Source organism: Macrobrachium nipponense, chromosome 39, assembly GCF_015104395.2.
Source record: "Macrobrachium nipponense isolate FS-2020 chromosome 39, ASM1510439v2, whole genome shotgun sequence".
NCBI classification, from domain to species: Eukaryota; Metazoa; Arthropoda; class Malacostraca; order Decapoda; family Palaemonidae; genus Macrobrachium; species Macrobrachium nipponense.
Genome location: NC_061099.1, coordinates 34,507,507 through 34,528,568, shown reverse-complemented (window position 1 = coordinate 34,528,568; position 21,062 = coordinate 34,507,507). Strand labels below are relative to the sequence as shown.

The following is a 21,062-nucleotide window of genomic DNA, read 5'->3' as shown; positions in this document are numbered from 1 at the left end:
TAGAATAATTGCATGATCCCCACGACTTTGGTAGATGAGAGAGAGAGAGAGAGAGAGAGAGAGAGAGAGAGAGAGAGAGAGTTTAGGCCAAATGCCAAGTGCTACAACTTATGAGGCCATTCAGCGCTGAACCGCAAACTCACAATGAAAACAGAACAACCTCAAAGCAGTTACCCTATGAAACAATCATTAGGAGAGGCTGGAAAGTAAGACAGAAAAAAGAGAATATATGAATGGGGGTAAAGCAAAGGGAATAAAAGGGGTTGTAGTTAGGGACCGAAGGGACGCTGCAAAGAACATTAAGTAATGTCAACATTGGAAACAGATCAAAAGTAATGTAACCATTAGGCAACGTGGGGTTCTTGCCGCCCAATCCTGCACTATTCCATAAACCAGCCAGGGTTGGCAATGATTAAATCAAACTGATTTAATCAAACGATTAAACAATTGGTTTTTTTCATTAAAAAAATCATGATTTTTTTTCTATTTTCTTTTAATTTGAAAGCAAACAAATGGAAAAATATGGGTTGGAGGTTAATAAAAACTTAAGCATAACTGTGCTGCATCTATTCATTTCGATATAAAAAAAATTGCAAGCAAATACTTTGCCAGAACTGGAAACCTAAAAGATAAATCAATAGTGATTCTGCCATAAAATACATTTTGAGGGAAAAAAAGGATCTCACAAATAAAAAAACCAAATAAATCAAATAAATAAAAAAATCGTATAAATCAATTACTTTTAAATTTTTTATTTTTAAAAAAAAAATTTTAAATCACCAACCCTGAAACTAGCAGATTGTTCATATTTCTGAAGTCACACCTTTGAAATGTGGAATCATCTCCACTGTGGAATTAAAATCATTCCTAATCAATTAGCGCACATATTAAATTTTCAAAGTTTACTATATATTGTTTGTTTGTATGGTGTTTTTACGTTGGATGAACCAGTGGTTATTCAGCAACGGGACCAACGGCTTTACGTGATTTCCGAACCACGTCGAGAGTGAACTTCTATCACCAGAAATACACATCTCTCACCCCTCAATGGAATGACGGAGAATCGAACTCGCGGCCACCGAGGTGGCACGCCAACACCATACCGACCACGCCACTGATGCGCTTAAGTTTAGTATATAGGCAAGTTCCAGGAAATCCTTCCGCAGGAACCAAGATGCGATGCCATTGGCGACTGAGATCTGGCACCGTGTGTCTAATTACAGAGTCATATCTGGTAGCACTCCCTTTAGTAACAGGCATACAGTCATAAATAAAAGGGAGGACCTCAACCACTCAGTACTAATCATCCACCCCTGGCCCTTTGGGGGGGGGGGGTGAAATCCCCCTATGGTTAAATCTACATGAACAGGTAAAGTTCTAACGGAAACATTCTTATATTCAAGAAAAGTGTTTTTTTTTTTTTAAATAGTTTCCATGATCAGCATATTACATGATAAACCCATTCCATCCTCTCATCCCACTAGAATTGGATGCTCAGCATATATATATAAGAAATTTATAACGCATCCAACCAAATGCATAAAGACAAGTACTGCAAGATGCGACTAAAAAAGAGAGAGAAATTACAAAAACAAGACATAACACGCTCTACTTTTAAATAGAAGTAAATCTGTCAAAAACACGTTCTGATTGCATTACTTCTCGTTGCGCACGCGAAAAAGTATGTTAAACTTAACAATGCAACACTTTCCCCGGCATCACAAATTTGATACGTATTATAAAGGAAAAAAATTGTTGCTCCGCACAAGAATGCCATTTTATGGAATTAAGTAAAAACGCATTTGATTACATCTCTATCATTAATGTCGTCTTGATCCCGCGTCGCTTTAATCATTCGTAAAAACATGTCTCAAAGACATGCGGTCTACCATTACCGAAGGCGAAAGACGAGACCCAGGGGGCATCTTCGCCGCTGAACCATCATTACAACTTAATCGAAAATGGGAAAAGATCATTTTTGGCGGACGGACCAGTTGCGAATCAAGATGGCGCCACTGAATGACAACACTTCAACAGAAATCGAGGCGCCTGAACTTTGCTGGGCAGCCTCGGGGGGCAGTTGGGTCGGCTGGGCAATTTTCGACACCAATAACTTCCACATGTGTGTGTAAGTGTGTGCGTGTGTTCCTGTACATACGCAGAAATTCTTCATTTGTGTACACACACGCGAGGCGCTCACACATACACACATTGCTGATGATAAGCCTCCTGAACAGGCATGCGAGGCACCACAAATGCAGAAGGTTTCCTGCAGAGTGTCCGCCTCTTGAACTGAGCCATGGAAGAGTGAATGGAGTATTAAGGGGTTCATGAGAAGCAAGAAGAGGTTAAGGGAAATACAGAAAGAAAAGATCTCACTTATAGAAAAAAAAGAAAACATTAACCAATTCATAAATTAGTAGAGAAAAAATGCATTAAAATGCAGCAGTATAGTATTAGCGTAGTAATGCATTGCATCTTCGCTTGGCCTTTTGAAATTCCAATTGCACGACTTCCTCTCACGACTATCACAACAGTATCACCATTTACACACACACAAACACACACCCACACCACACCAACGACCCATCACTATTTTCACACACCGCCCACCACCTCGGACAAAACGTCGGGGTGAAAATAAAACGGCCAGCAGCATCATCGCTACCCCAACGGCCACAAACTTTCGGACAAAACGTCGGGGTGAAAATAAAACGGCCAGCAGCATCATCGCTGCCCCAACGGCCACAAACACTCCAAAAACGCACCGAACAGCAAAATGCAGAACGAGAAGTCTTCGCAAACACCCGAGTACAAAAAGAAAGAAAAAAAAAAGTCGGGAAGCCATACGAAAGCCTGGAGGGAGAACTAAAAAATACTACACTTCATGCGGTGTCACTGTTTGCAGAGGCAACACAGAACTCGCTTTATCGAGAATTTACAAACAAACAACCGCACAGACTCCTTACCTGTCGAGACCCGACGATAAGAGGCGATCGAGTCGATTTTCGATTACAATGTATTACTCTCCCACTGCAACGGATTCGACCCTCCTGTTGCAGCTTCGCGCTGCTTCCATTGGCTTTTGCTTCGCTACTTGCAAGAAGTCAGGGTTGGGTCTTGCTGTTCGCTTATTGGCATTTCTCTGGCTCTTCAAATCACGTAGAGCATCTTCCGCACAGTGTCATCCAGATCGATTCTTCATCAGCAATCGTCCATCCAAGTTTCTTTCTGGACAACCTCGCGGAATGCAGCTGTCCTCTCAACCCAGCCTCAGATTTTTTTTTTTTTTTTTTCCTTTTTTTTTTTGTCCTCGGAAGTCTCAGTCAGTTCTCTGGAGGGGTGTTGCGACCGAAATTGGAACACATACCGTCACTTAGAACATATTTGTCAAATGTTCAAGGAAATCAAGTTTTGCTTTTCTCAAAAGATGATAATATTTAAGACACCGCAGTTGCAGAAGACTCGACCTCCGGTCTATTCCAGTCAATGGTTATAACAGAGGAGCGAAAAGGTCCAAGCTCAAATGAGCCGCCACTTTTTCAACAAACAGGAACTCTGCACACAAAAGCCGACCATTACTTTTAATACCATTAAGCATATTGGGAGGAAATGGCGCAATTATAAAGCAGTGAAAGATACGAATTAACAGGAGGCTATTTTACCATATAATCTTTTACTCTTCATGTGAGTCTCTGTGCCCTTGTGGCACAGAGGCCGTTGAATGGGGAGGTATCTTCAATCCCAAACAACGCAAAAGAAGGAAAAAAAGAGTAGATTTATCATAAAACATGAACCAACTTCTTTTTATTCACAAACAAAAATCCCCTTTCCCCAAGTCGCTCCCAGAATCCACGAGGAATCCCCAACACCAGACTTTCCCAAACCTCCGTAAACTAATAAGATAAAATGAAAAATGCCAGCAGGGTTTCCGCATAAAACTTGAACCAACACCAATGCATCATGGCTGCTTACCTAACAAACAATATTTGCATATTAAATACACACTCCATCTCTCAAGTACTTTCACTCCGGGAGGAACAATTAAAAAATTTCCCCATCTGGAGTGCTTGTTTTGCCCTTAAACAAAATCCTACTCAACAAAGAGTCAGCATATTTTCCATAATAGAGCTATTCATCATGAGAGGGGCCCCAACACTCATCCCCGTCTCCCCTCGGCCCCCTCCCACCCGCCCCCCTCCCTCCCTTGACACCAAGATTTTGTTATTCAAGACATCACGCGAACCTTCCAAACTCCAGCCATTTATTTCAAAGCAGCTTTCGAGTTTCGCCATATTTTTTTTGCCTACTCTTCCTCACACTGTCCCAATCGACAGGAGAAACATCGCATAATCGAACTTACGACAAGACGCAAATCAGACTGTTTTACACTGCGTATCCACATGACATTCGAAATACATTTTGCATTACACGCTTGACTAAAGATTGACGTTTGTACCGAGTGTTTAGAAAATACTCGCATACAATCAACAGGTGCAAAAATACTAAATACGTTGCCCAGCGTCAATATATATATCTATGACTTGCTATATTAAAACCCATATTTAAATTGATCAGATCTGGTATGCCTTATATTAGTCATCGCACAGATATCTACATAGGTGTTCATAGTTTCTAAATAGGCTACTGGAAAATACTTAATAATATACTTTTGTTCCACATAAGCGCACATACGCCTAACCCTTCCTGCCCAATATTAACGGAATGACTAAACTTTTAAAATCCAGTCATGATTGAAAAAACTTTCGTCTCCGTTACGTAAGAGTAAATAATAGTAAAAAACTAAATATAACTTCGAAACTCTTACGTGCTTTAAATGAAAGATCGAAGTTTTTTGGCAAATACCTCTCTGCTGTTTGCAAAGAGAAGGCTTCGCTCATACCATTCTATTGACGCATGGGACGGAGGGTAGGTTACTCCAAGTTAATTTAATTTATTTCTTGAAGGAAAAAGAAACGTGAATTTCCACGGTACCAAAACATCAACTGGCGATTCCACTCTCCTTTCCCATTCATGAAGGTCTCAAACAATCTTTATACCATGGTAGTTAAGCACTCCAAACCTCGTGAATTTCTCAAGAAATCATTAAAAATATGAAAATCCTCCATTGGTCACTCCATTCCCTGAAAAAATGTTTTTCTCATGGACGTGTTTACAGTAGTCCAGTCCTCTCAAACCTTGTGTAATTATTGAGGGTATAATATCCAGAGCACTGACTACGCCATCGGTCACTTCCTTGAACCTTTTTCAATAAATAACAGATCGACTGCGTCTAAATCCTGGATGACTTCAATGTCACAAGGGGGCGAGAAACCACTGGAAATGAAACCTTCCGATGAGATTTTCACACAAAAAAAAATGAATTCGTCTCACTCATGTACAGCCATTTCAGTTTTCAGAGTTCTGAAGGGGAATCAGTCACGAAGAAGAAGAAGAAGAAGAAGAAAAAATTGCACATCGTCTATCTATCTGATCCGTCAAAAGAGGCGCCTCGTCCGGAGGCGCACTCACACACATGCACCATATGATCCTCTCGGGAGAAACGCCATCCCCTCGAGCTGCGTACCCACTTATAACAGCCGAATTTTCCTGCCTCAAACGTTTCGCATTTTTTCCACACACGTCCTCAGATATCTCACCTAGCGAGGGCGTACGCACACACACACACACACACACGCTAGTGCATATATACGTGCGTACGTGAAGGAGGTCCCCATCTCGCTCTCTCTCTTTCTCTTATGTTTAATCACTGGACAGTTGCAATCTTAGTGCGGCGCCGTTTAAATTAATTGACGTCCAATCTATTTTTGATAATGACATACCCCTACATTGCGAAGATTATGACGTCCAATCTATTTTTGATAATGACATACCCCTACATTGCGAAGATTATGAACTAAATGAATAAAACTCTCTCTCTCTCTCTCTCTCTCTCTCTCTCCTCCTTTTAGCATAACAAATTCTCTTCGTCATCGCCAGACCCAATCAGAGGCGCCCTCCCTCGCTAGAAAAACAGCCCGAGCCAATCTTGAGTGAGGGGCAGTTTTGTCGGTTGATAATTGCCATCGCGTTGTTATGACGGTGTACAAGAAGGAGGAGGAGGAGGAGGAGGAGGAGGAGGAGGAGGAGAAGAAGAAAGAGGGGGAAGGGGGGAGCAAAGTGAGGTAAGACGGCAAGATATGAGAGAGAATGAGAGAGAGCGACTCTCTTAAATTTAGTTCATAATCTAGGATATGCCATTATCAAAGAGAAAATAGATGAGTATTAATTCAAACGGTGTAACACCAAAATTACAAGTGTTCAATGCATGTAAAGAAGGAAGAGAGAGAGAGAGAGAGAGAGAGAGATTCTTATCAATTTAGTTCATAATATAGGATATGTCATTATTAAAGACAAAATAGATGAGTATTCATTCAAACGGTGTAACACTAAAATTACAAGTGTTCAATGCATGTAAAGAAGAGAGAGAGAGAGAGAGAGAGAGATTCTTATCAATTTAGTTCATAATCTAGGGTATGTCTTTATCAAAGAGAAAATAGATGAGAGGTATTCATTCAAAAGATGTAACACTAAAATTACAATTGTTCAATGCATATAAAGAAGAGAGAGAGAGAGAGAGAGAGAGAGAGAGAGAGAGATTACTCACACCTGAATTACAAAATTTCATAGTTTCATGGTCTGAATTAACTGCGTTTACGAGACGAGCTGCAATTGAAGTCAAGTTCGCGTGAATAAAAAGAAACTGACAAGGAAGCGATATACCCAGAGAAACCAAGATAAAACGATAAAATCACTTATTTTGACTTCTTATATAGATTTTGGGTATTATGCCAAACACTGGGGCAACTAAGGTCATTCAGCGCTGAAACGGAAATTGACAGTAAAAGTTTGAAAGGTGTTACAGGAGGAAAACCTCAAAACAGTTGCACTATGAAACAACTGTTAGGAGAGGGTGGACAGTAAGATGATAGAAAGAGCATATGAACGGAGGTACAGTAAAGGGAATGAAAGTAGTTGCAGCTAGGGGCCGAAGGGACGCTTAAGTAATGCCTATATTGCACCGAAGGAGGCGCACTGACGGCACTAGCCCCCAACGGGGGAAAATCACTTGTTTGTAGCATCAGAGCTACTGCCGCCACTTAAATCAGTTTAAGGTTGCATTTTTTTTCTCACTGCACTTCAATCTACTAAACCCCAGACGAAGCATTCTGTGAGATGCCTCGACGCCTCATTAATCAACCGTCTACGTTGGGCTTCGCCCTCCTTGTTTTCAGGCTACGGCCTGCTCTATGAGCAAGAGCCCGTGCTGGCATAAGGCCAGCTTAATCTAACACAACAACATTGTTCCGAAACTGTTCTCACATCTAGGGTCCTCCTTTTTTCGTTTCCTTCCACAATCAGCAGCTTGGATACTTCTTCTCAGTGAGTTGTGGCATCAAATTTCCTCTAAATTGAATATATAGAATTTAGGCCAAGAGCTGGGACCTATGCGGTCACTCAGCGCTGAAACTGAAACTGACAGTAAAAAGGTTTGAAAAGTGTAACCTGAGAGAAACCTCAAAGCAGTTGCACTATGAATCAATTGATAGGAGAGGGTTGAGGAAAGTAAGAAGGAAGATTATGAACGGAGGCACAGTAAAAGGAATTGAAAGGATTTAGGGAGCTGGGGGCCGAAAATAATGCTTACAATGTAACCCGTCTTACGTCTTCCTAATGAACACCATATTCTTTGGAGGCTTGAATTTCAAGTCAATGGGCCCTGGCTTGTTCCATATGAATAAGGTTCATTTTCTGAATAATAATAATAATAATAATAATAATAATAATAATAATAATAATAATAATAATAATAATAATAATTGGAGCCAGTAATAAGTAGTACGAGCACCAACCTGAAGGCAAAGATCCTCTGGGATTATGGTATCAGAACAGAAAGGTGATAAGTGCAAAAAGACCAGACGTGACGTTGATTGACAAAAAATCAAGAAGAAAGTATCAGTCATTGATGTCGCAATACCATGGGACACCAGAGTTGAAGAGAAAGAGAGGGAAAAAATGGATAAGTAACAAGACCTGAAAATAGAAATAAGGATATGGGATATGCCAGTGGAAATTGTACCCATAACCATAGGAACACTAGGCACGATCCCAAGATCCCTGAAAAGGAATCTAGAAAAACTAGAGGCTGAAGTAGCTCCAGGACTCATGCAGAAGAGTATGATCCTAGAAACGGCGCACATAGTAAGAAAAGAGATGGACTCCTAAGGAGGCAGGATGCAACCCGGAACCCCACACTATAAATACCACCCAGTCGAATTGGAGGACGAAATAAATAAATAAATTAATTAATTAAAAAAGAATAATAATAATAATAATAATAATAATAATAATAATTTAATAATAATAAAATAATAATAATAATAATAATATAATAATAATAGGCACCCAGTTGAATTGGAGGACGAAAAAATAAAATAATTAATAATAAAAAAGAAAACTTTAGGAAATTATAACTAATAATAATAATAATAATAAATAATAATAATAATAATAATAATAATAATAATAATAATAATAATGGGCACAGTTTTCCGTGTCGAAAATGATAATAATGGTTGCAGCTCCACAATAATATATAATGTGAGTTTATGGTCTTTAATATATATCAAAAGCTTTCGAACCTAGCACAAGGTTCGAAAGCTTTTAATATACATTAAAGACCTTAAACTCACATGCTATCTTATTGTGGACCTGCAACTAATAATAATAATAATAATAATAATAATAATAATAATAATGTAAGGGTTAAGACTATGCTGGTGAGCCTTCTGTTGTATAAGTGACTCAAAGACGCGTTCTCACTCGGTTCAGAATTTGGAGGAGGAATGAGGCGGTGACGACTGTTTTGTTCCTAAACACAGGAAACTTCAACTGTCCACTTTCAGAACAGTCTTAATGCGCATTATCAAGAGATCAATGAAATCACTTCTGGAAAGAATTGAAAGCCATAGTCAACTCTTTTAATTGCAAGTTTTTTTTTTTTTTTTTTTTGTATGGTGTTTTTACGTTGCATGAAACCTGTGGTTTTTCAGCAACGGGACCAACGGCTTGACGTGACTTCCGAGCCACGTCGAGAATGAACTTCTATCACCAGAAATACACATCTGTAACACCTCAATGGGATGCCCGAGAATCTAACTCGCGGCCACTGAGGTGGCAGGTCAAGACCATACCGATCACACAACTGAGGTCTTGCAAGCCTTTAAAAGTGCTCCAAAGACTTAACACGAACATCTGCTGTCAGATGGGCATTTCTGTCGTGATATCCAAAATATACCGCAAAGAAATGCCCGAAATGACAAGTTTCAAAACATGATTTCCTTCCGAGTAAATAATATACTGTTTTTAAGCGTCCACACAATTTTGCAAAATTGTGTACAGCATGAAATCCTGACTCTTCACACTGATTTCGTTCAAAGGAAAGATCAGAATTTTAATTCAGAATCCAAAGACATTACAAAAACTTCCATAAAAACAAACACAATTTACCAAACAAGCATTTAGGCCAAGGCAATGTCAATAATTCCTACCACCAAGGTATCCAAATGTAAAACAAAAACATTTTTCCTCTCGACCAATACTACCTTCCCACCAACAGCCGACGCCGTTCAGAGGGACTTATACTTCCCCACGCATAAATTACCACTTGTCAACACACTTGAATTCATCTCCTTCGTAAATAAACAATCCTGCAGAGAACATTTAAATCCTGCCAGGGTCCAGGCTGGGCGTTGCATTCGCGCATCTCATGTTTACATTTATAGATCGCGCAGATCATTTCGCGTCATTTCGCGAGACTTTCAGATCAAAAGAGAATCCCGACTCCGACGATCAGCCACGAAAAACAAAAGAGCGCGACGGATGTGGACTTCTGAAGGCAATTTCGCTTAACACACTTGTGGAGTAGATTGTGTTTATTCATCTTGGCCCCAGCCTCCCTCTCTCCTCGTTTGTTTGCTAATAAAGTTCCTCTCCCTCTATATCAGCGTCAATCTTTCTCTCCTCTCCCAGTTGCGAGTGGAATCAATTCCCGTTGGCGTCCACGACAATGATCTGAAGTTCGACGACAAACTTCGGAAAGTGAAAATTATCCCTCAGTGACCAGCGCCGCCCCCCAACCCCCTCCCCCATCGCTGATTCAATTTTCGTTCCCTTTTGACCGTTACCCTCACATATACATAATACCCTCTTCACTCACAATGCCCCAAATTGCCCCACCCTCTCACGCCTATATGCTCTGACCGCCAGATGACCAAAAGCGAGCGAGCGTAGCCATGGGCCGTTGTCGCATCTTGGTGATGCCCCAAGGTGATGCCCCGCCCCAATCCCGCACACCCTCCCAAATCCCGATACCCCTGCCCATTGAAGGATGGTCATTTCGCTACCAAGCGTTGAGGCGCAGAGGCCTGTTTGGTGGAATGGTCACTTCGCCCCTCTCTCTCTCTCTCTCTCTCTCTCTCTCTCTCTGGGCAGTTATGTCTTCTACTTTCCAACCAGACAAGAAATAATGGATGGAAACTAGAGCTAAAGAGATACAACACATCCAATTGCGGGAAATTCTTCACATACAAGATATGTGACACATGGAATAAACTGCCACCAGGAGTCGTAAACAGCAACAGTGTGGAAGAGTTTAAACGAAAGCTAGACAAAATCATTAGGACACCGAATGCACAGTAAAACCTGCTCCTAGAGATAAGTGAGCACACGATGTCTCCTCTTAGGATGGACTAAGAAGTCTTTGAGACACCCTAATCCTTGTAACTCCTTGTACCTCTTGAAATGGTAACTTGGGGAGGCCATCTAGAATCAAAGGAGGGTGAAAGACTTTGCAAGTGCCTAAAAACAGACACAACACACATAATGTCTTTAATAAAAAAATAAAAAAACTGAATAAAGAGAAGATAAAAAAGAAACTGAAAAAAGGAAGAGAGGAAGAATATGAGATACAGATAAATACCGCTTCAAAAGACTAAACTTCCCGACTGTACAAAAATCAAAGCCTGCGCGAACTATTCGAACATTCAAAAAATAAAAACGAACTTTCATTAGCCACGAAGACGCTCAAACCCGAGTGAGATACCGAACACGCAAATCATTTACATATTTTGAAAAGAAAAAAAAAAAAAGTCAACGTCAAACTTATTTGTTTTCATATCCTGGTACCTTTTGCCCACGATGAATACTAATTAGGAAGCTATTCAAAACGACAAATCGCTCTCATACGAAAAATTCTCAAAATAATTTAAAAATAATTATTATAAGCGACGACTCAAAATCACAATCTATTATTGCCTGGTCTTACGTGCATAGTATTTATGCTGTATTAAAATAAATTACAATGCAGATTGCTCTTTTATATATATATATATATATATATATATATATATATATATATATATATATATATATATATATATATATATAATATAATGGATGGTGTGCTTGTCATCGCGTCCGTCCCCCCCCCTCCCCCCCCCCCCCCAACACCCGGGACCATCCTAGAGGGTCTGTCTCTTCGTCCCTCCCCATTCGGCCATTTGGAGACCCTCCAACTGGGAACCAACTGGCCCGACCCAGTTTTGAAAGGCTGGTCTATATGGGGATTCGTTGTTTATGAGAAGAGAGAGAGAGAGAGAGAAGGAGAGAGAGAGAGAGAGAGAGAGAGAGAGAAGGCAAACGGATTCCTCGGTTGGCATATAAAGGTCATTTGAATACATTAGTATTGATATATTGATTTTTTCATTTTTAATGTTAGGTCTCTTCTTTCTGTATTTCCCTTTACCTCGTCTTACTTCTTATTAATGAACACCATATTGTTTGGAAGCTTGAATTTCAAGTCAAAGGCCTCTTTTGTGGGCATGTTCCATATGAATAAGGTTCATCTTCTGAATAATAATAATAATAATAATAATAATAATAATAATAATAATATAATAATAATAATAATGGAACAACAAACCAATGCACGGACAATACATGAGACAGACTAAAGAACTAGCCAGCGATGACACGTGGCAATGGCTACAGAGGGGAGAGCTAAAGAAGGAAACTGAAGGAATAATAACAGCGGCACAAGATCAGGCCCTAAAAACCAGATATGTTCAAAGAACAATAGTTGGAAATAACATCTCTCCCATATGTAGGAAGTGCAATACGAAAAATGAAACCATAAACACATAGCAAGCGAATGTCCGGCACTTGCATAGAACCAGTACAAAAAGAGGCATGATTCAGTAGCAAAAGCCCTCCACTGGAGCCTGTGCAAGAAACACCAGCTACCTTGCAGTAATAAGTGGTACGAGCACCAACGTGGAGTGATAGAAAACGATCCTCTGGGACTATGGTGTCAGAACACATAGGGTGATAGGTACAAATAGACCAGACGTGACGTTGATTGACAAAATCAAGAAGAAAGTATTACTCATTGATGTCGCAATACCATGGGACACCAGAGTTGAAGAGAAAGAAAGGGAAAAAATGGATAAGTATCTAGACCTGAAAATAGAAATAAGAAGGATATGGGATATGCCAGTGGAAATTGTACCCATAATCATAGGAACACTAGGCACGATCCCAAGATCCCTGAAAAGGAATCTGGAAACACTAGAGGCTGAAGTAGCTCCAGGACTCATGCAGAAGAGTGTGATCCTAGAAACGGCGCACATAGTAAGAAAAGTGATGGACTCCTAAGAAGGCAGGATACAACCCGGAACCCCACACTATAAATACCACCCAGTCGAATTGGAGGGCTTTGATTGAAAAAAAAAAATAATAATAATAATAATAATATTAATAATAATAATAATAATAATAATAATAATAATAATAATAATTACACGCATGCATTATTGCAGCTACTAGAACTACCACAACAATTACTGATACTGCTGTTTATCACTTACCCTAATATCTTCATCTTTGATACTATTCAACAGGTTGCTTATAAAGATTCTTCAGCCCATACTACACATAAAAAATACGATAAAACAATCGCACTGAGAAGTCAGTCTTCTGTAGTCATATGCTGCATTAAGAGTAAAATTAACTGTTAACCTAATATTATAAAGGACCAGCAAACTTAAAATTATCGTACTGTTCAAATGGTGGCACAAATAAATTAGGAAAATATAGATAATCGTCTGAATTTTTAAAAATTAGGATGAACAAGCAAGCAGGCAGTCAATTATTATCAAATGCTCACATGAAAATCAAGGTGGTGACCCATTCATTTATAATTATGATGAACCAATAATTATAAAATACCAGTCAGCTACACGACACTGAGTTGAAATAAGGTCCTCTACGATTCTGAGACAGACAACTGACTCCCAGCACATTAATGAGTTAGTTTTGATTGTTTGTTTGTTTGTATAGTGTTTTTACGTTGCATGGAACCAGTGGTTATTCAGCAACGGGACCAACGGTTTTACGTAACTTCCAAACCACATCGAGAGTGAACTTCTATCACCAGAAATACACATCTCTCACACCTCAATGGAATGCCCGAGAATCGAACTCGCGACCACCGAGGAGGCAGGCCAAAACCATACCGACCACGCCACTGAGGCGCCCTGAATGAGTTACTCAAACCAATATTTTCGTCGACTAATTAAGAATAATGTACTGACGCAGGAAAACGGATTCTCTATCATTCTAATCTCTCTCTCTCTCTCTTTCTCTCTCTCTCTTCTGCAGAACAATAAAACAGGGCGGATCGTCCCATTTCTGTCAAACGATTTCTTCGTTTTATCCTACCTTCTAGTTCCTTCACGCCCATCATTCATCCAACTTTCGCTGCACCTCCTGTTTAAAATGTTACTGAACCTTAAACCGCAAAGTCATATTGCAACTCAACAGTTTCGCTACGCTATAAATTCAGGTTCTTGATGCATCCACAATCGGATGAGTTGCAATCTTCATTTCGGGTTTTGCCAAACTAAACGCCTTGCAGTTTGCAACGTCTCAGTTTCCAAGATCATCTCGAAGGTTCAGTGGCATCGGAGCACTAGTTGAATTTTGTTTTTTTTTTTTATCTTCTATTGTATCCAAACATATACTAACTTTTCAATTATACCTTCACTTCTTTGTTGTGCCTCATCTCTCAAACAATGCTATCTGAATTCGGACACCTAAAGAAGTTGCTAAAACGAATTTGCAAGATGTTTCTTTTATGGTCCTCAGGAGATTTTCTGTTAACATTCGCATACTCGGCTGCTTATCCTTCGTTTCAGTTATTTTAAATTGCTAAAAGGCAGCGACAGAAAACGGCCGATGGTTAATGGAAATAAAGCACCAATTCTACCATGCACTATGAGCTGCATTACACAATAAATTTTATGATTTACATTTTTCGTTTGTAGGCGATTACTCAAACTTACAACCTTACAGAATCATTCCTCAATTTACAGAATTTGAGGCATTGCACTGTCCTTTTTAAAACTACAAATGTTTGGCCATACCATGACCTCTTATGAGTGACATGCTATAGTAGATTCACATCAACCGTGCATTTGATGTCTAGGCCAGTTCCTTACGACGCTCCTGATTGGCTGTTGATAAGCCAGTACAGGGCTGGAAACAGTCTCTCGAGAGAGTTCACATAGGCAGGATGTATGTTCCCCTCTCCTGAAAGACTTATCCCTCAGGAGAGGTGGAACATAGATCTTACCCATGTGAACTCTCGAGAAAGACTGAGAGTTTCAGCCCTGTGATTGGCTTATCAACAGCCAATTAGGAGCGTCGTAAGGGACTGGCTTAGACATCAAATGCACGGTTGATCTGAATCTACTATAGCTAACCCTACTTATTTCAAGGCGGTTCCTTCTGGAAGAGTTTTAGTTTTAGAGGCATCAAGTCATCCTCTGCGCGTTTCTCTTGCCAATATCTCTCCTTTTCACAAACATCAAATTTAAATGATAAAAAGGCTTCTGGGGGCGAATCGTTTAACGAGAGATGTCAATAACAGAACTGCAGTTTTGTCCACAAATATTATGCTGACTTTTAAATCACTTACTAAGACGCCAAATATCACGAGGTTCATTGCACCTCCATTACCAAGTTTCTTGTCTAAAGTCCTGTCTCATGAACACTCTCATGTATTTATTGTGACTTTATGCTCGTATGTGTGTGTGTGTGTGTGTTTACGCACATACGTGCGTTCATTCGAAAACATGTCAGGATACATAAATACTACAAATTCATAAATACTTTGGTCAACGAGGAAGGAAAAAGATGATCGTGGCTTGTATTTACGGAGCCTGGGGGAACCACTACCTCTCATTACACCCTGTGTAAAAACTTAACCAGTCTTAATTAAATCATATAAAACTTCACCATCCACAAACATCTTTGTCTGATCGCTCCAAGATACTCTCTCTCTCTCTCTCTCTCTCTCTCTCTCTCTCGCTGTATTTCTAATTTCTTGGAAAACTCAAACAATGAGAGACATACGAGGTTTCTTCGGCGCAATCGAGTTTTCTGTATAACGTATAATGCTGTATAAAACCATCAACTAAGACCGGCAGCCCTCCAGTTGCTCACCAGATGCGGCAGAGTGAGGGTGCGTCCCATGCCTCCGGAAAGTGCTGCCAGATGCATGATCCATGGCTAAATTTAACCTTAAATAAAATAACAACTACAGATGCTAGAAGGTTGCAATTTGGTATGTTTGATGATTGGAGGGTGGGTGGTCAACATACCAACTTGCAGCCCTCTAGCCTCAGTAGTAGTATTTATAACTCCCGGAGTTCGTAGACCAGGGAAACAGCCTAGATGTCTTGACCGAACCAAAGGAGGAAACGAGAGGATTATTGCGAGGAGGCTTTGGGCTCTTGAAGGAAGGATGCCACGGAGATACCACAACGTTCTCTCAAACAAAAGAGTCCGCCACTTCAACTCGAACATCTGGACAACTTCTTATTCGATATAATAAGTAGTTAAAACAACAGCACATTATACTTAATATAACTCAGGAATACCAACTCAAGTATACATGGACTTTTACTTTTGTGCCTCATTATAATTATTTCACACACGATATATATGTGTGCGTTTGTCACCACGTATGAACGTTAAATTAGGTATTGCCTCATACTTTATGTCGAAGTCAAATCTCTCTTTCAACCTTGCTACGTCATTTGGATAATCTAAAATCTATAATTGTCGACCACCGGGTGAATATGACAAACGAGACAGCCTCAATAATATGCCCGCAATTACCAGCACTCTTGAAGCGTCATTCACAAACCTCGAGGCGTCCGTCTGCATGAAGTCATGAGTCAAGGAGTCCTCTCTAGAAATCTAAAGCATCCTAAGATCAAATCAACTTGGTCCATAAATCTTAAAGGTCTCTTCTCCCTTCGGCCATCTGCTGCTGATGCTGATGCTGTTGTGTTGCTCCACAAGCAATGATTCGTAAATCATCAGAGGCCTCGCGTTCACAAACCGGACTCCCCCCACCCCCTCCCTCTCACCACCGACAGAGGGCGGTCGCCTTTCGGGAGATGCTTTCTATCTTGCAATGGAACTCGACTTCTTGCGACATCGTGAGACACCAACCAACCGGTTCATTCCAGATTGGCACCTGGCCTCGAGGAGAGGCTAAAATGTAGCCGACTGAGGCCAACAAATTAGAACTGTGTAACCGACTTGAGTGCCACAATGCTTGCTGGGAGAGTGTCTCCGATGAAAACTGCCTCTAGAACAGAATAGAATATAGAATTTAGACCAAATGTCAAGTGCTGGGATCTATGAAGTCATTCAGCGCTGGAAGGGAAACTGACATTAAAAAGGTCTGAAAGGTTTAACAGGAGGAAAACCTCATAGCAGTTGCTCTATGAAACAATTGTTAGGGAGGTGGAAATTAAGACGGAAGAAAGAGAATATGAATGGAAGGATAGTAAAAGGGATGGAAGGGGTTGCAGTTAGGGACCGAAGGGAGGCTGCAAAGCAGCTTAAGTAATGCCTACTGTACACTTCATGAGGAGCACTGACGGCACTAGGCCCCTTCTGGAAGTCATGGCTCTACTACACGTAAAGTAAACCGTGACTGATCGAGTACAGAGCTATATAGTTCGCACCAGGGAATCCAATCAAGCGACACATAATTCGTAGACCTATATATGTATCCTACCGAGGGCATCTTTGATTGGTTGAAGAATGAATTCAGAGAATCCATACCCTAATGTAAACTATTCATGTAAAAGAATCTAAGAAGTACACGTCCTAAACTCAATAAGAGAATATTCAATGCGTGCATCCATACTTACTGGGCAACTTATCCCATTGTCGTACTTAGTTGAAAAGGGTGCATACGAATCATAGGCCTAGAAATAGTACGAGCACGTACTCAAATGCCATCTTGATGCAGCACGGGAATGTTTCGCGTGGAGATCGCCCGTTCAGTACTTATAATCTGTACTTATAATTATAATCAGTACTTATAATTATATTAGAAAATTGCATCTGATCAAATGATTTGTATTTTACCAGTAGAATACACCTGACTGTTTTCACATGTTGAATTTGTTCGACAGTGAACAACTTTGTATAGAGGTGAATTTCTTTAATAAAAAGCACCTTTAATTAACAGGATAGTGTTTAAGATCGACCCTATGGGATCCTATCTACCGTGGATGACAGCGAGTATCCAACACAATGTATATTAAGATTATAAAGTAGGAGAATGCATTGAAACGAATGGAATATAGAGTTAAGGCCAAAGGCCAAGCGCTGGGACCTATGAGGCTATTCAGCGCTTAAGCGGAATTAGATTATAAAGACGTTTGAAAGGTGTAATATGAGGAAAACCTCGCAGTTATACTATGAACCAACTGCTAGGAGAGGGTTTAAAGCATGATGGAAGAAAGAGAATATAAACGGAGGAAGAGTAAAAGGAATGAAAGGAGTTGCAGCTATAGGCGAAGAACTTAAGTTAACGCTTACAGTGCATCGCATGATATGCACTGACGACACGACCCCACTACGGGAAGGAGGCTTATATTCACCACTGTCATTACGGTTAAAGCGGTGGCCACGGTTAAAGGGAAAGGTCGAAGCAGATACAATTAGCTTATATAGGTCTACTACATCCAACACAGGTCAACATAATATTGTACCAGAAAGGCAAGAGGAGGAGGAGGAGGAGGAGTCGCACCACCAAGGTTTGGTTCGACCTAGAGAGAGAGAAGCCGACCGTTCCGTAACTACGCATGCGTGAAATCGTGATGGGGTTCCAGCCGAGTCCATAGAATCTGGGTTTCCAGATTTTGGAAATAGCCCCCAATCGAAATCTGGTACAGCACGCTTCTCATGCCCCAGCACTCGAACCACTACAACGGAACAATGTGGCTTTTTACCATTACACCCACCCTTTAGTTTGGGTGGTACTATTGCAAATACGATATACATAAACGCATAGATACGTATAATATATAAATAATAAAAATATTAAATTATAATAATAATAAAAATATATTGATATATAATTTAATAATTATATAAATATATAATATAATAATATTTATTTTTTTTATTAATTATATTATTATAATTATATATATATATATAATTAAAAACATAGATACAATATATAGATTTTTATGAGTATACGTAAATATGCATACTATATGTATATATATATATAGCATGTATATAACAATTCTATCAAATCCCACTGGGCCTATCGAGCTGAACAGTGAGTTAGTAGCTGGTAGCGAGATGACTGTAGTGGGTCACAACCAAAGAGAACGGCGTGGATCCAACCACCTCATTGCCTAAATAAGACTTAAATAGATGGGTAACACATAGTGCATTCCCTTTCGATTGAAAATAAGAAAAAAGGAAAAGCATCTCGAGGAGATGAATAATTTACGTGAGCGAGCGCACAGATTATGTATGTAGATACATACACACTATATATATTTGTTTATGATACTTGGAACCAAATCAGGAATATAAAGTGTAAAACAGAGTAAAGATTTATAAACCTGCCATTTTAATAAACATTTATTCCTTACTTCCACGGCATATATAGCAGGTCGATTCCCTACACTTCATAGACCTATAAGCTGTGGGCTAGCTAAACAGAAGAGACTGAAATGGCGTTTAACTAATGATAATCCATCAGATTTCATACTACGTCTCCTTGCTGGTGACAGACAGACAGAAGACCGACCATACAAGTGAGGAAAAACCGACTAGGCTAATAAAATATTTTGTCATAGGAGTCTTATCAAATCTAATCTTTCAGAAACTAGTATGAGAAATGTATTGAAGTTCTCTTGTATCATTATCCAAAAGAAAACAAGAAAACATTTCATCACGATATCATTCCCATTCCTTAGTGTCCAAGAGTTATACTATGTGAACGAATGTTAAACCTAGACTTATATCTGTCTATTTTTTTTTTTTCTTTTTTCGTTTCAAATGGGAAAACCGGCTCCTCAACTGGTGATGACACGAAGAGCAACATTCTCCTTTCTTTCCCTCTCATCTATCGACAGCAAATTTCCAGATCATTCTACGGTTAATATAACATGGGACGTTGAACGTTTCGGCAACTTCTTAAAAAAAACACAAAAAGTCTGAAAAAAGCGCGGACGAAACCGGAATGTATAAATATAGGCCTAGAATGTTTTAAGGTTGGAAGACTGTCAATGTGAGTGTCATGAATTGGGGTTAACTCATCACAAATGGGATATGGAAAGTATGGCTCTTGGTGACGTTAATTGTATCCAGCCTTATACAAAAGGGATGGGTATGAAAAAGGGGGCCAATGGCCCCATGGTTAATTTCTCTCCGCTCTCAAAAGCACAGAGCACACAACACACAACAAGCAATCGTGAACTCACCTGTCTCGCTGTATGTTGTTGTCGCTGCTCCTCAAGGCTCCTGTCCCAAAAGTAGGAGCAGTAGGAGGAGTAGGTGGAGGAGGAGGAGGAGGAACAGCAGAGAGAGAGAGAGAAATAAAGGGCAGCAGCAAGTAGCACACGCAGCCCTGGATTAGTACCAGTGGTTTCTGCAGAAGTAGTACTAGTGGTGATAGTAGCAGCAGCAGCAGCAGCGGCAGCAGGAGTAGTAGTAGTAGTAGCAGCAGCAGGGCTTTCCCACTCACACAAACCTACTTTGATTTCTTCCCAACACTTAACACAACTTGACACTTTCCAATATCAATTATCGATGCAATTCTCGGATTTTCTCGCCCGAACGACCACAACTCCTAACCATCACATCCTTCGGTAACAGTTGTTACGAATCCACAGTCGGTGAGAGAACTCTTAATTCTTAACTAATAAAACAAACAAGTCGGCAGCACAAGCAGGTGAAAAAAAGTAGCGTGCCCACAGCTGTGCCCACTGAGCTGACCAACACTTGACTGAGGCGTAACGTCGAACATCCACTCCAGATGCCAAATTGCCCTCCTAACCCTCACGGACTTGAGATCCGTGGCCAACTTATATACAGCAGAATTCTGGTCACATTTTGCATTTCAGACTTCAATACAGATCAAGAAAAGTGCCTCTATCTAATCCTGCCTCAAGATAGGGCCAAGACGGAGGAGTGGGGGCCGATTTCGGTGCCCAAAACGCGGAGTGGCGGAGATTTAGCAAACAGCTAAAGGATCTTGAGAGATGAGAGCACAGGTTGCCTTAGGGGCATATTGGGGGTGGGCACTGCTGCTGCACGACCTTGCTGCCAAACGTACGACCTCAAAAGACCGACACCTATACAATCAGCACTCACGGCTTTAATAAACCAAGTGTGAAAATAGTATACAGTCTATAGCTTATCCATGCCACCCTTGCGAAAGGAACTGGAAGCCATGGGGAAACTTTTAGAGTGAAGATAACAGCTCTTCGAGGGTTCCTTGGCTAGAAACGTAGTGAACCGCATATAGACACAGACATTATACCTGAGATACCGACTCAAGACTGCTCTGGATAAACTAACATCGCCGTGCACAAGACAGGCGCTCAGCC

General features: G+C 40.2%; 1 protein-coding gene across 1 annotated transcript in view; it reads right to left on the bottom strand.

Moving 5' to 3' along the window:
- The window catches only part of LOC135210289 (protein N-terminal asparagine amidohydrolase-like), a 213,913-nt gene extending 193,322 nt beyond the window's left edge, over window positions 1-20,591 (bottom strand). Inside the window, exon 1 of the mRNA XM_064243170.1 lies at window positions 19,935-20,591. The gene's annotated coding sequence lies outside the window, so the exon portion shown is untranslated. The remainder of the gene's footprint in view (window positions 1-19,934) is intronic.
- Window positions 20,592-21,062: the final 471 nt, after the last annotated feature.